This window comes from Patella vulgata, chromosome 8 (assembly GCF_932274485.2).
Source record: "Patella vulgata chromosome 8, xgPatVulg1.2, whole genome shotgun sequence".
In the NCBI taxonomy this organism is placed as follows: Eukaryota; Metazoa; Mollusca; class Gastropoda; family Patellidae; genus Patella; species Patella vulgata.
Genome location: NC_065886.2, coordinates 48,368,381 through 48,385,560, shown reverse-complemented (window position 1 = coordinate 48,385,560; position 17,180 = coordinate 48,368,381). Strand labels below are relative to the sequence as shown.

General features: G+C 40.8%; 1 protein-coding gene across 3 annotated transcripts in view; it reads right to left on the bottom strand.

Annotated features, from left to right (window-relative positions):
- The window catches only part of LOC126829629 (uncharacterized), a 390,380-nt gene that overhangs the window by 149,201 nt on the left and 223,999 nt on the right, over positions 1-17,180 (bottom strand). The window lies entirely within an intron of this gene.

Sequence of the window (17,180 nt, the reverse complement as noted above, 5' to 3'; positions counted from 1 at the left end):
TTCTCTACCTTAGGGCCGAGCAACTAACTCATTATATGTAATACGTTTTCAAACAACTTAAACCCGCCAGTCTTTATCTGGAAATGGAGACCGATATCCCAAGCTTGTATTATGCGGTGTCTGAATAAAAACAGACTTTTTTTTTATAAAAATAATGTGTAGGTTAATTTTACCTTTCGTTATTAAGTACGGCACATGGGTCATTCATTGTAGAGACCTCTAAAAGAGCGGGGGTTGATTATCAGGTCACCCAACGAAAAAATTGACCCGAAATCTTAAAAAGGTTACGTGATTGGATAAGTAATTTTGACGTTCACGTCCAAACAACTCAATATTTTGAGCTGATACACAATTCCTCTATATATTTTGGCGCTTAAATTTCATACGTACTAAGACTTTTATTTTTGAGACTCTGTTCAAATCGGGATAGTCCCTTTAAGCACCATTTTGGTCAGAATGAGTTCAATATTTCTCAATGTTGAGTCTGTTATGCAAAGCATATGCACTTTGTATACACAACTATTCTGAGGATCTGATGAAAATTCGCAATTTTGAGCATGACTTTGTTAATAACGAGTGAAACCACCACGTGCTCGTAAACAGTCGACACAACGACAAGGCATGCTATCGATCAGACGTCGAAATAACATATGGTGAATGGCCTGCCACTCTGGCTGAAGGAATTTCACCAATTCTTGAAGATTATCAGGTTGCCTATGATTGTCTTTCACACGTCTGCCCAACTAATCCCATGCATGCTCAATTGGTGCCAAGTCAGGAGAATATGCAGGCCAATCCATTCGTTCAATACAATTTTGGGTGAGAAAATCATTAACAACCCTTGAAGAACAGAACCTGCTCCAATTTGACGAAGACTTGGCTGTAAAATTTCGTCTCTGTACCTGATACCGGTACAGATGCTGTAGACTGGTGAAGTTGAATACAGCCGAAGTTATTATATATATAATGCTCTAATCTATATATATGTTTCTTTAAGTCATTAATCTTCGTTTATTACTGTCAAATTATAGTTATTTCCAACAAGTTCAATCCAAAATAACAGTAATTAAATATGGCACGAGACCGTATAATGCAAGTACCTATTAATAAATTATTTATTACACGAAAGCCATGGAAAACGCATCACTTTTTTTTCCCAAAGATTTTATTACTAGGTGGTTTTGTATGTATAATATTATGCAATACTATGAACTATTGTTTCACACAATGCTCCCCAAACGCAAAAAAATATCGGCCCGTGTGCAACAAAAAAACAAAAAAAAAAATTGCACCAGATGCACATGAAAACCCCAATATTCACGTGCTAGCATTGTGTGTTAGCCCTTTAAAAGGATGTTTTCAAGTTAATGTGCTGTACATGAACTGTGAAACGTAAATCTGTCGTAATTTGTTGTTGGACGAGCTAGAGATGCCTAGACTTACTGAAAATCAACGGAATGAAGCCATGGGAATGTCCAGGGCTGGCATGGTTACACGTGCTATTGCCAGACACTTCAATTGTCATTAGTCCACTATTGTAAGGGTGGTGGAACGTGTTTGAGTTACTGGATCAACACGTGACCGTCAACATTCTGGTCCACAACGCGTTACAACCCAGGCTCAAGACCGCTACGTCCGGGTCACTCGAACAGGTGCAGCAGTCGTCGGAAGACAAGGACCAGTAAGTGCCAAGAGAAGTAGGACTCCGTGCACGACGACCATATGTTGGAGCTATCCTCAGGGATCATCACCGTCAGCGGTTGTTTGATATGGGCTCAAGGACACCAGACATGGAGAAGAGTAGATTGGCAAAATGTGCTCTTCGGTGATGAGAATCGCTTTCATCTTTATCACGCTGATGGCCGTCAACGTGTGTGGAGACGTCTTGGGGAACGTCTTGCAGACGGCTGCGTCTTCGAAACGAATCGATGGGGTGGGGGAAGTGTAATGGTGTGGGGAGGCTTCACATTTCATCACAGGACCGCCCTACACATTTGCAGGGGTTGCGTTAATGCTGTAGCCTATCGTGATGATGTCTGTTGTTCCGATGCTTCGAACGCACCCACAACTTCAGCACTTCCAACAGGATAATGCACATCCGCATACCGCCCGTTTTAGTATGGACTACCTGGCTGCTAACAACATCAATGTCTTGTACTGGCCAGCCATGTCTCCGGACATGGCACCGATAGAACATGTCTGGGAAGATGTTGGACGCCGTCTGTATCGGAAACCACAGATGCACACCATTGATGCTATAGAAGCTGCTCTTGTCCAAGAATGGAACAATTTACCCCAGGCCTTCTTTCAAACATTTGTAAATTCCATGCGATGTCGCTGCACAGCGTGCGTAAGAGCCCGTGGAAGACACACGCGCTACTGACATCTGTGTCGTACTTTTGGTTTTGGCCCCTCTGACTTTGTACCGTTGATTACAGATTAAACATCCATAAGTGTTGTTATTGATGTGTTCCCATTTGAATATTGTTCACAATAAGAAGCAAAATAAATAAGAAATGTTTACAGGATCATTTTGTTATACGAAAAACTAAGTGATGCGTTTTCCATGGCGCTCAGTATATTAGTGTCTTTAGTGTGATACTCTCAAAACTTTAAAGTCATCAAAGAGTACCAGACGAAATTTTCTGTAATTGTAGCCAGTGGTTACTACACTAAGCAGCAAAAGAAACATCAGGATGGTATCTCCAACTTTACCTGAGCAATAAGGCTCCTTCCCAAACACAGAATTGAACCCAATGTGTTCTCCATGATTTTCATGTAACCCAGGTTTGCCGTATTCAAATGTTTTCTTAATCAAGTGTCTTACCTTAAATCGGTATTTACATATACTTGGCTATGTGAAAAACTTAACTGCACACTTAAAATATTAGCCAAAAAGGATGAATTTGTAACTTATGGAATAACTTCCACTGACAAAACATGTTATGTCTTCTTAAGAGCACCACTATACTCTATTAAAATGTTAGTTGTCATTACTAGGAAAGTGTTTGTCGAAATATAGTCAGCCAAATTAAAAACTTGACACTCGGGATTTTTGGGACTAGATATTTAATATTTGGTTTAAGGCAACTATTTTAGTGTTATATTGTGCACAGACGACCTTGACATCAATAGAAAGCAAGAATACGTCTCGCCGAAAATCCTTGACATTGATAACGTTCGTGATGTCACAGTACCCCCCAATTGTGCACAAAAAGAACCCGAAACCATGACTTCTCTGCGGTACACTCGGACACTGCCATCGGCAAATCTCAAAGTGAATCGAGATTCGTCACTAATCTCTGTCTTTGAGTAAATCTTATGTGTCTTGTGGCCCACATAAGTCGGTTACGGCGATGAAGAGGTGTCAATATTGGTCCATTATAGGGCCTCCGAGCTCGAAGACCAGCAGCGATTTCGAACAGTTTGTGCAGTTACAATTCCACCAAACATCTCTCTACTTGTGGAGGTTGCAGTGACAAATCTGTTTCTAAGATCACGTAATCGTATTGCTTGATCTTCCTGGAGTGACGTCACACGTGGCGCTCCCGCCCTTGGGCGGTCGGCAATAGTTCTAGTTTGAAGCACTCTCATTCTAAGATTAATAATTGTCTGGCGTGAACAATTAAAGGCTCTTGCAACAGTGACCACAGACTGACCAGCATAGAGCCTACCTATAGCACGTAGACGTTCTACATTTGAAAGGCGCGGCATTTTCTAACAAAGATGAAAATAACAATTTTAATTTTGTTTTTCCAGTTCAAGTTACGTGTGCGTGTTCAGTTTAAGCAAACTTGCATCGATTGACCTCACGAGTTTGTGTTTGCACGTGTTTTTCAGGTTTTTCATCTTTATATGCCCAAAAATCACGTGATCCACGTGACTTTACAATTTTATGAAATTAAAGGCTTCTTACTACTTGCTATCGTTAGAAACACTTTAAAATTTATTTGCCTTACCCGAAAAAAATTTTTGTTGAAATTCATCAGTGTCAAGTTTTTAATTTGGCTGAGTATATTATACTACTTAAAAGAAGTTAAGGGTCAACCAATTATTTACAGGGAACATGTAAATCAAAACTTTTAAAGGGCCAATCCCGATAATATTAAATTTTGGAGAATTAAACTGCTGAATTTTGTGTTAAAATCCTTTAAAATTCTCTACCTTAGGGTCGAGCAACTAACTCATTATATGTAATACGTTTTCAAACAACTTAAACCCGCCAGTCTTTATCTGGAAATGGAGACCGATATCCCAAGCTTGTATTATGCGGTGTCTGAATAAAACCAGACTTTTTTTTTATAAAAATAATGTGTAGGTTAATTTTACCTTTCGTTATTAAGTACGGCACATGGGTCATTCATTGTAGAGACCTCTAAAAGAGCGGGGGTTGATTATCAGGTCACCCAACGAAAAAATTGACCCGAAATCTTAAAAAGGTTACGTGATTGGATAAGTAATTTTGACGTTCACGTCCAAACAACTCAATATTTTGAGCTGATATATTGACACAAGGTAAATACACAATTCCTCTATATTTTGGCGCTTAAATTTCATACGTACTAAGACTTTTATTTTTGAGACTCTGTTCAAATCGGGATAGTCCCTTTAAGCACCATTTTGGTCAGAATGAGTTCAATATGTCTCAATGTTGGGTCTGTTATGCAAAGCATATGCACTTTGTATACACAACTATTCTGAGGATCTGATGAAAATTCGCAATTTTGAGCATGACTTTGTTAATAACGAGTGAAACCACCACGTGCTCGTAAACAGTCGACACAACGACAAGGCATGCTATCGATCAGACGTCGAAATAACATATGGTGAATGGCCTGCCACTCTGGCTGAAGGAATTTCACCAATTCTTGAAGATTATCAGGTTGCCTATGATTGTCTTTCACACGTCTGCCCAACTAATCCCATGCATGCTCAATTGGTACCAAGTCAGGAGAATATGCAGGCCAATCCATTCGTTCAATACAATTTTGGGTGAGAAAATCATTAACAACCCTTGAAGAACAGAACCTGCTCCAATTTGACGAAGACTTGGCTGTAAAATTTCGTCTCTGTACCTGATATCGGTCAAATTTCCTTGGACGACGAAAAGAGGAGTCCTGTGATGTACCGAAATTCCAGGCCACACCATTACTGTACCACCTCCAAAGCGATGGCGCTGTCTTGACGTTAACGTCAGCAAATCCTTCTCCTTGCCGCCTATAGACGCGAAGTCTGCCATCATTGAACTGTAAATGCAATCGGGACTCATCAGTGAAGAGTACCGCCCCCATTGTTGCCGTCTCCAGTCTCTATGACGTGTGCACCAGTCACGACGTGCTGTCCTATGACGTTGAAGAAGAGGTGGTCGAACCGCTTGTCGTCGAGATCCAATGTTGTGAGCTCGCAGACGATTTCTTATGGTCTGGTCCGATACCTGAACACCACTTGCATTTCGCAGTTCATCTCTCAGACATCTCGCTGTAACAACGCCATTTGAATGACATGCCGGTCTTGACGTTGCGACGTTGATCTTGGCCTACCAGACCGTGGGCGATTCTGAATTGAATTGGTTGCCTGGAAACGCTGCCATAGTTTCCCAATCACACTCTGGCTACAACCGATTCTCTGTGCCACATTCCTCTGTGTAATACCCTGTTGACGTCTGACTATGTTGAAATTTCAACTGAGAGCAGCACGGTCATGGAAGGTTTTTTTTTATGCCAAAACTGTTCATGGAATATGCATAGTGCACGTGCAAGGACTTAATCAACTCCAAAAAGTCGTACCCTACTGCGTTTGGGCGATGCAAAGAGTTTTGTGGAGCCTTGTTTTGAGCTTCAGTTTTATGGTTTCTAAGGAGACTGTCAAAATCGTTTTGTTTGAAAATGACATATGCCTTGTACACAGGTTTTGTCGTCAGGATATCGTGAACCAATTTTTGACACGATATTTTATATTTCTTTTGAGTAGTATATATTGTAACGCACGAAATTAGTTGGACTATAATTTATGATAAATTATGATGGTACGTATCAAATAGCAGTTATCGAATAGTGGTAGTATAATGATAGATATTGTACAGTTTATTATAACGAATAGAAAATAACATTAGCAATAGACGGGGCTATTGGTTTTAAAGTTAAACTGAAGAAATCATTTGGAATCCCAAATTCCTTGTCATGATGCCATGACGGTACATTGTAAATCTCATCATCATATACTCTTCAAAAAAAGTAGGGGATATTGAAATGCAAATACTTAGTGACTCATAAGATTTAGAATCAAATAAAAACTAATACGCGTCCTCGTAACATAGTGATGAATTATACTAAGCAGGAAAAGAAACGCTAAGTTGATATGTTACTCTGAATAAGACGCATTGCATAAAACTTGCCAATTGTTTTTATTGTATATTTGTGACCACATCTCCAACTTTACCTGAGCAATTAGGCTTCTTCCCAAACACAGAATTGAACCCAGGAAATATTCTCAAAAACGCGACCTGACTTCTGAGATGGTAATGTGTTCTCCTATAAAATGCACCATAATACCTGGTTGAATTATTGACACTACAAAGTCAGCAGCATGCCAGGATTCATAACAGCTCAGAGGAACCAGGCGCTTGGAAGACTCGACACTGGCCACACTGCCCAAGCTGTTGCCAATCACTCCCAGGTCAATAGGCTTCAGCAACGCTTTTAGGGCGAACAATGAAGACGCAGTGAGAAAGCATAACTTTATAAATGTACAACTGCAAATTAGGTTTAACAGATACGCTGTAATCTAGGCACGAACTTGCTCTTACAGAGTGTGGTTTACAGAACGGACAGGGATTACTTATATACTCTTCAAAGAAAAAGTAGGGGATATTGAAATGCAAATACCTATACAGGTTGTGATATGATAAATAGTCATGGACACTTGACATGCTTTGAGAGCATTTCACAGATGAAGAACTTATCGCCCCAACAGAAACACTGAGCTGCAAATGCGATACCCAATAGTGCCATACACGTGGGAGAGGTTCATTGTCAAATTTGACACTTCAGGGAAGGGTTGATGAAAACTGCCGGGGGCTGGTTTATCTATCAATGTTTGCTTTCCTATCGGTTCATGTATAAGATTTACTGTTTAGTGTATCTTTGCTTCAGTGGGTTACGTTTAATTTGATCGGGAGGCGTGCAAGAATTGGCCATGGCACTGCAAGAGGAGTGGGTCAGATCGCCCCAAATCCCGATTGTATGGTTGATTAGGAGCATGCCACGACGAATTGCTGTATGGAGCACTTTCTCATTATTATGACAAAAATCAAAAACGTCCATTTTCACTTTTGACGGTGTATCGCTTTGCGAGTGAAATGGGGCCGTCAGATAAGCCGCCCATATGAACTGTTTATGTTCATGTGTTGGCAATTGGCCTGTTATTAACATACACTGGTTACCTCTTATAAAACAGCAGTGCATTTCTGCAGTTTTGTATTTCTTCTGAATATCCCCTATTTTTTGTGAAGAATATATAAAAAAAACCCACCTACTATCAAATATAAAAAAGACGCAATGAAAATGCACCACTTTATAAATGTTACAATTGTAAAATAAATTTAACAGATACGCTGTAGTCTTGCAATTCTGAAAGTAACATCTGATTACAACGATAACAAGTGTGAATCATGTGATGTCAAAAATCACATTTCAGCTGCATAATGTCTCACGAGGATTTTCAGTCACACAGTGGTGATTTTCCATTGCGTCTTGGTATATATTGAAACCTATGTGCCAATCCTTAAAAATGTCACTGTTTGCATAAATCTATCTTATGTCAACATAACTAATATTGGTAATGTAATAGTGTGTTTCGATTGCGTCTCAGTATGATGCTGTAGACTGGTGAAGTTGAATACAGCCGAAGTTATTATAATGCTCTATACTCATCCAAATTATAAACTTGACACTGATGTATTTCAACAAAAAAAATTTTCTGGTAAGTCAAATAATTTTAAAGTGTTTCTAACGATAGTAAGTAGTAAGAAGCCTTTAATTTCATAAAATTGTAAAGTCACGTGGATCACGTGACTTTTGAGCATATAAAGATGAAAAACCTGAAAAACACGTGCAAACACAAACTCGTGAGGTCAATCGATGCAAATTTGCTTAAACTGAACACGCACACGTAACTTGAACTGGAAAAACAAATTAAAATTGTTATTTTCATCTTTGTTAGAAAATGCCGCGCCTTTCAAATGTAGAACGTCTACGTGCTATAGGTAGGCTCTATGCTGGTCAGTTTGTGGTCACTGTTGCAAGAGCCTTTAATTGTTCACGCCAGACAATAATTAATCTTAGAATGAGAGTGCTTCAAACTGGAACTATTGCCGACCGCCCAAGGGCGGGAGCGCCACGTGTTACGTCACTCCAGGAAGATCAAGCAATACGATTACGTCATCTTAGAAACAGATTTGTCACTGCAACCTCCACAAGTAGAGAGATGTTTGGTGGAAGGGTAACGGCACAAACTGTTCGAAATCGCTTGCAGGCTGCTGGTCTTCGAGCTCGGGGGCCATATAATGGACCAATATTGACACCTCTTCATCGCCGTAACCGACTTGTGTGGGCCACAAGACACATAAGATTTACTCAAAGACAGTGGAATTCGGTTGTCTTTAGTGACGAATCTCGATTCACTTGAGATTTGCCGATGGCAGGGTCCGAGTGTACCGCAGACGAGGTGAACGTTACGCTCAAGTATGCGTCAGAGAAGTTGACCGATTTGGTGGCGGCAGCGTCATGGTTTGGGGTTCTTTTTGTGCACATGGACGTTCTCTCCTCTTGTTGTTGTCCAAGGGAACTTAAATGCTGTCCAGTACAGGGATCAGATTTTGCAACTTGTTCTTCTTCCGTTTATGCAGAGGCATGGGCCTGGACTAACGTTTCAACAAGACAATGCTCGACCCCATACAGCAATTGCTACCCAGAAGTTTTTAAGAAATGACGATGTCCAAGTCCTGGATTGGCCGTCGCTTAGCCCGATCTTAATCCTATTGAACACATCTGGGACGAATTGGGTCGACGTGTTCGTCAGAATGACGATGTCCAAGTACTGGATTGGCCGTCGCTTAGCCCGACCTTAATCCTATTGAACACATCTGGGACCAAGTGGGTCGACGTGTTCGTCAGCAAGTGAATCCACCACTGACGTTGCAGGACCTTCAACATGCTCTTGCTGAGCAGTGGCGACGTCTTCCTCGGGTAGAGTTTACTAATGTTCTGAGATCCATGAGAAGACGTTGTGTGGCAGTACGAGACTCTAGAGGAGGCCACAACCGTTACTAAACACTTTATTCCGATTTTTCTCCACGTCAAGGACTTTCGGCGAGAAGTATTCTTGCTTTCTGATGATTGCAAGGTCGTCTGTGCACAACATAACACTATAATAGTTGCCTTAAACCAAATATTAAAAATTTAGTCCCATTACTGTCAAATTTTAGTTATTTCCAACAAGTTCAATCAAAAATAACAGTAATTAAATATGGCATGAGACCGTATAATATTAATAAATTATTTATTACACGAAGATATTAGTGTCTTTAGTGTCATACTCTCAAAAGTTAAAAGTCATTAAAGAGCTTGTAGTCAGTGGTTACTATATTAAGCAGCAAAAGAAACATCAGGGTGGTATCTCCAACTTTACCTGAGCAATAAGGTTCCTTCCCAAACACAGAATTGAACCCAGGTAATGTGTTCTCCATGATTTTCATCTAACCCAGGCTGTCCGTATTCAAATGTTTCCAAGTGTCTTTACCTTAAATCGGTATTTACATATACTTGGCTATGTGAAAAACTTAACTGCACACTTAAAATATGGAATACAAACATTAGCCAAAAAGCATGAATTTGTAACTTATGTAATAACTTCCACTGACAAAACATCTCCTTAAGAGCACCACTATACTCTATTAAAATGTTAGTTGTCATTACTAGGAAAATGTTTGTCGAAATATTATACTACTCAAAAGAAGTTAAGGGTCAACCAATTATTTTTGTTTGACATTTTATTAGACACAGGAAACATGTAAATCAAAACTTTTAAGCACACTTTTGGTCAGAATGAGTTCAATATGTCTCAATGTTGAGTCTGTTATGCAAAGCATATGCACTTTGTATACACAACTATTCTGAGGATCTGATGAAAATTCGCCATTTGTGTTAATAACGAGTGAAACCACCACGTGCTCGTAAGCAGTCGACACAACGACAAGGCATATGCTGTCGATCAGACGTCGAAAAAACATCTGGGGAATGGCCTGCCACTCTGCCTGAAGGAATTGCACCAATTCTTGAAGATTATCAGGTTGCCCTCTGCCCAACTCATCCCATGCATGCTCAATTGGTGCCAAGTCAGGAGAGTATGCAGGCCAATCCATTCGTTCAATAAGAAAATCATTAACAACTCGTACCGAAATTCCAGCCCACACCAAAGCGATGGCGTTGTCTGACGTTAACATCAGCAAATCTTTCTCCCTGCCGCCTATAGACGCGAAGTCTGCCATCATTGAACTGTAATGCAAATCGGGACTCATCAGTGAAGAGTTCCGCCCCCATTGTCGCCGTCTCCAGTCTCTTTGACGTGTGCACCAGTCACGACGTGCTGCCCTATGACGTTGAAGAAGAAGAGGTGGTCGAACCGCTTGTCGTCGAGATCCAATGTTGTGGGCTCGCAGACGATTTCTTATGGTCTGGTCCGATACCTGAACACCACTTGCATTTCGCAGTTCATCTCTCAGACATCTTGCTGTAACAACGCGCTGTAACAATGTTGCGACGTTGATCTTGGCCTACCAGGCGATTCTGAAATGAATTGGTTGCCTGGAAACGCTGCCATTGTCTCCCAATCACACTCTGGCTACAACCGATTTTCTGTGCCACATTCCTCTGTGAAAAACCCTGTTGAAGCCACGCAATGGCTCTTCCTCTGTCAAGTTACTCAGCTGACGTCTGACCATGTTGAAATTTCAACTGAGAGCAGCACGGTCATGGAAGTTTTTTTTTATGCCAAAACTGTTCATGGAAAATGCATAGTGCCACGTGCAAGGACATAATCAACTCCAAAAAGTCGTACATTACTGCGTTTTGTGGAGCCTTGTTTTGATAAATTATGATGGTACGTATCAAACAGCAGTTATCCAATAGTGGTAGTATAATGATAGATATTGTAAAGTTTATTATAACGAATAGAAAATAACATTTAGCAATACACATTGGTTTTAAATTTAAACTGAAGAAATCATTTGGAATCCCAAATTCCTTGTCATGATGCCATGACGGTACATTGTAAATCATTGATCCTCGGTCAGCAGTCATCATCATACACTCTTCAAAAAAAGTAGAGGATATTGAAATGCAAATTACCTATGCAGTTTGTGATATGATAAATAGTCATGGTTACTTGACATGCTTTGAGAGTATGTTCACAGATGAAGAACTTATCTTCCCAACAGAGCAGAACAGTAGGACGTTAAACCCCATTTCATTTCATTAATCTTCCCAACAGAACCAGTGAGCCGCACATGCGACACGCAATAGCGCCATACACTTGGGAGGGGTTCATTGTCAAATTTGACACTTCAAGGAAGATGAAAACTGCCGCGTGCTGATTTATCTCTTCACGTTTGCTTTCACATCGGTTCTTGCATGTGATTTACTGTTTAGCGTATCTTTGCTTTAGTGTGTTTATGTTTAATTTGATCGGGAGACGTGTTTCGTCGACGTCAACGTCAACCAACAACACTGCAAGAATTGGCCGTGGCACTGCAAGAGGAGTGGATCATATTGCCCCAAATCGTGATTGGACGGTCGATTAGGAGCTTTTGACGGTGTATCTCTTGGGGCCGCCAGATAAGCCGCCCATATGAACTGTTTATGTTCATGTAGGCAATTGGCCTATTAACATACACTGGTTACCTCTAATAAAAACAGCCGTGCATTTCCGAAGTTTTAATATCCCTACTTTTTTTGAAGAGTATATTTACGAGTATCCGTGGACTGACAACCAATTGTTTCAAAATTAATCTCCAACATCTTACGATGTTCATCACGTGACATGTGCAATGTTTTGATGAACTCTTTCGAAAATACTTTTCAAGAAAGAACTTTTTTATTCATTGGAATATTTAATTGCACAATGGATTTTATTTAGCCGGAGGTGATTTCAAACACATTGCCAAGTTTTAATAATCATTATTGAGTAGTTTGTCCATAATCGAAGAAATCTGTTAAAAATTTTTGACGCTTCAGGCAGTATAGATCTTTCTTGGGCTAAATTCGACATATGTAAACCAAATCTAAATTATATGAAAACAAAATATGGCAGAAACACTTTTGCTTGAACTGATATCTCAATTCATTTTGACGTAAAATTCCGTTTGAAAGCCTGTCTTGCCCCTTTGTTAGCCTAATTTCAACAGTGTTCTTTTTGTAATGTCTTGCTGGTTTATAATATAATATCATTTACCAGTATCTTTACTTATCTACCAGAATCAATATTTTTACTATTACGGTAACGTGAATCGATAGGCGAAGATGTGAAAACTTAATTTAGTATATTTAAGAATGTTACAAGTTTGGCCATTTTACAAAAGCACGAATTTGCTTTGCGAAATAAACAATTGGTAGAGAACGCCGCGAAATATTATTTTGTAGGTTTTAACAAGTTTTAGTTAATAATATAGGCGTCACCTTCTAATTATAAAGAACGCCATGATAAAATGTGACAATATATACAGCGGGAGACATGGTGATGTTTTTAAAAAAAGGGGAGGGGTCCATTCGTCACAAACCTGGTCGTTTCTGGACTAAAATATAGGATCCTGGAGACAATATGGTGTAAAGCATTCACGTTACACTATTCGACACCGCACTCCATGTTAAAAGAAACAAGTGGTTACCTTGCAAGATATGTCCGTATTTTATGAACGGTGAACAGGGAAAATCTTAACAATAAAGCCTTTTCTATACTGAGCGCTATCGAAAACGCATCACATTTTTTCCCAAATATTTTATTACTAGGTGGTTTTGTATGTATAATAGTATGCAATACTATGAACTATTGTTTCACACAATACTCCCAAACGCAAAAAATATCGGCCCGTGTGCACAAAAAAAAATTGCACGAGATGCACATGAAAAACCCCAATATTCACGTGCAGCATTGTGTGTGAGCCCTTTAAAAGCATGTTTTCAACTTAATGTGCAGTACATGAACTGTGAAACGTCAATCTGTCATAATTTGTTGTTGGACGTGTGAACGATCGAGCTAGAGATGCCGAGACTTACTGAAAATCAACGGAATGAAGCCATGGGAATGCCCAGGGCTGGCATGTCTACACGTGCTATTGCCAGACACTTCAATTGTCATCAGTCCACTACTGTAAGGTTGGTGGAACGTGTTCGAGTTACTGGATCAACACGTGACCGTCAACGTCCTGGTCCACAACTCAAGACCGCTACATCCGGGTCACTCATCTGCGTGACAGATTCCGCCCAGCGACTCGAACAGGTGCAGCAGTCGTTGGAAGACAAGGACCAGTAAGTGCCAACACCGTAAGACGTCGTCTAAGAGAAGTAGGACTCCGAGCACAACGACCTTATGTTGGAGCTATCCTCAGGGATCATCACCGTCAGCGGCGTTTGATATGGGCTTAAGGACACCAGACATGGAGAAGAGTAGACTGGCAAAGTGTGCTCTTCAGTGATGAGAGTCGCTTTCATCTTTATCAGGCTGATGCCCGTCAACGTGTGTGGAGTCGTCTTGGGAACGTTTTGCAGACTGCTGCGTCTTCGAAACGAATCGATGGGGTGGGGGAAGTGTAATGGCGTGGGGGGCTTCACATTTCATCACCGGACCGCCCTACACATTTGCAGTGGTTGCGTTAATGCTGTAGCCTGCCGTGATGATGTCTTGCAACCAATTGTTGTTCCGATGTTTCGAGCGCACCCACAATTTCAGCACTTCAAACAGGATAATGCACGTCCGAATACCGCCGTTTTTGTATGGACTACCTGGGCGACCTTCGGATGTAGACTATGGTCGCGATTACAGTCTGAACCAGCACCCAAACGCATTGACTATTCAATATGTCAGTTGTTCCGCCTGCTATATTTTCTCCTATTTACTCATGTATTTTTAAAAACTGATTAATTTTCCATACTGTGATGTGAAAGCAAGCTTTAGATAGGTTACAAATAGGATTAGTCAATATCCGAATATTTTTCATTGGATTTATGTCACCCAACCAAGATCATTTCACACGTAGTTTTTTATCGTGTGCCTAATAAATTCGAATAAGAAGATCCTAATCTGTCAAATTCATCAAAAAAAGACAAATAAAATATAACATCTTACTACAAAGCCCATTCACTTACTTTCAGGTGTTAAGTCGCTAAACAACATCACTGGCCAGCCATGTCTCCGGCATCGATAGAACATGTCTGGGATGAGATTGGAAGCCGTCTGTATCGGAGATCACAGATGCACACCAAGAATGGAACAATTTGCCCTAGGCCTTCTTCCAGACATTGGTACGTCGCTGCACAGCGTGCGTAAGAGCCCGTGGAGGACACACGCGCTACTGACATCTGTGTCGTACTTTTGGTTTTGACCCCCTCTTACAGATTAAACATCCATAATGTGTTGTTATTGATGTGTTCCCATTTGAATATTGTTCACAATAAGAAGCAAAATAAATAAGATATCATTTTGTTATACGAAAAACTAAGTGATGCGTTGCCATGGCGCTCAGTATATATAACAAGCAATGACAATAATAAAATCTCTATTCTTTTTTTTTCTGCATAACTTGTAAGGCTGATTTTGATCAAAATACCCTTTATCAAATGTAACATACTTATTCCTTAGTGACTCATAAGATGTAGAATCAAATAAAAACTGATACGCACATAGGACATAGTGATGAATTGTACTAAGCAGCAAAAGAAACTCTAGGTTGATATGTTACTCTGAATAGACGCATTGCATAAAACTTGCCAATTGTTTTTATTGTATATTTGTGACCACATTTCCAACTTTAAATGAGCAATTAGGCTCCTTCCCAAACACAGAATTGAACCCAGGAAATATTCTCAAAAACGCGACCTGACTTCTGAGATTGTAATGTGTTCTCCTATAAAATGCACCCTAATACCTGGTTGAATTATTGACACTACAACGTCAGCAGCATGCCAGGACTCACGACAGCTCAGAGGAACCAGGCGCTTGGAAGACTCGACACTGGCCACACTGCCCAAGCTGTTGCCAATCACTCCCAGGTATCAGCAACGCTTTTAGGGCGAACAATGAAGACGCAATGAAAAAGCATAACTTTATAAATGTACAACTGCAAATTAGGTTTAACAGATACGCTGTAATCTAGACACGAACTTGCTCTTACAGAGTGTGGTTTACAGAACGGAGAGGGATTACTTATATACTCTTCAAAAAAAGGTAGGGGATATTGAAATGCAAATACCTATGCAGGTTGTGATATGATAAATAGTCATGGACACTTGACATGCTTTGAGAGTATGTTCACAGATGAAGAACTTATCGCCCCACCAGAAACTAGGGTTAGGGTTAGGGCACGCAGTAGTGTCTGCCATACACGTGGGAGAGGTTCATTGTCAGATTTAACACTTCAAAGAAAGGTTGATGAAAACTGCCGAGTGCTGGTTTATCTATCAATGTTTGCTTTCCTATCGGTTCATGCATAAGATTTACATTTTAGTGTATCTTTGCAAGGCGTGCAAGAATTGGCCGTGGTACTGCAAGAGGAGTGGGTCAGATTGCCCCAAATCGTGATTGTGAACGAAATATTGTTCTACAATCAAAACCTGACACCGACCGACCGAACGTCTGCCTGCAGCAAGAAAAGAAAAGTCAGGAGACTCTGGGTGAGGCAATGGTTGACAAGGAGACAACATTTTGACCATTATGACCAGTTATTGTCGGAACTACACAAGGAAGATCGCAGAGGTTACCGGAACTTCCTACGTATCACCCCCGAACTGTTTCAAGAGATGATTGAAAAGTTGACCCCACACCTGAAGAAGAATAAAACATTTATGAGAGAACCTCTTGAAGTTGGCCTGAAGTTAGCAATCACACTCCGCTTCTTAGCCAGTGGCGATTCCTAATGCAAGTTTCTACCAGAAGTATGTAAAGCTATCGTCAAGGTCTACAAGCCAGAAGTATTAGTATGTCCTAGAACAGAAGACCAGTGGAAGACTATTGCTGAAGGTTTTAGTAGCAGATGGAATTACCACAACTGTCGTTGACGGCAAGCATGTTGCTATGAAGAAACCCCCCGTGGAGGCCTCTGATTGGTGCGGCGTCTGTGAGTGAAGCAAACCTGCCAATGAGTATATGAGAGTAAACTATGAGCACCAGTGAGTAAATTATGAGCACCAGTGAGTACACTATGAGGATCAATGAGTAAACTGTGAGCACCAATGAGGGACACACGTCAAGTGGCGGGAGGATTTCCTGACCACTGGCAGATACCTACATCAACCCCTGAGCACCATTGCCGATCTTGTCGTACCAGTGATGAACCTTGCGCACCAATGCGTGACATTGAGTACCCCTCAGTGCGTGAAAGTGCGTGACATAATTTCTATTGACACTTTTACGCACCGGGTACGCATAGTTTGCGCATAGTTTACGAAAATGGTACGCCCTGATACGCCTTGGAGTGCGTGGCATGAGCTTGGACAAATCCAAGGTTTTGGGTCTGCCCTGTCACGCATGGCACGCAATGGTACGCAATGGTACGCATATTTTACGACTGTTTCCCGCGATGGTACGCATAGTTTCCGTCTTGGTACGAACTTTAGCGTACCACGATTGCGTGAAAGTGTCAATGAGGCATGACTCTGTACTTCAGCGATGGGAGGCGTGTAAATGGGCGTCATGCTAACGTTAACTTTAGACAGCATGGCAGATACCCACGTGAGTAGTCATGGTGTGGAAGGGAGGGGGGGGATCACTATGACTGGCAGAACGAACTTGCATATTGTTCAAGGAAGGGTCGCTGGTGTGTACTACCGCGACCTCATCCTGGCATCGATAGTTCGCAGGTCGACGTTTCATCTTTCAAGATAAGAATGCCCATCGCACTCGTGTCGTGAATG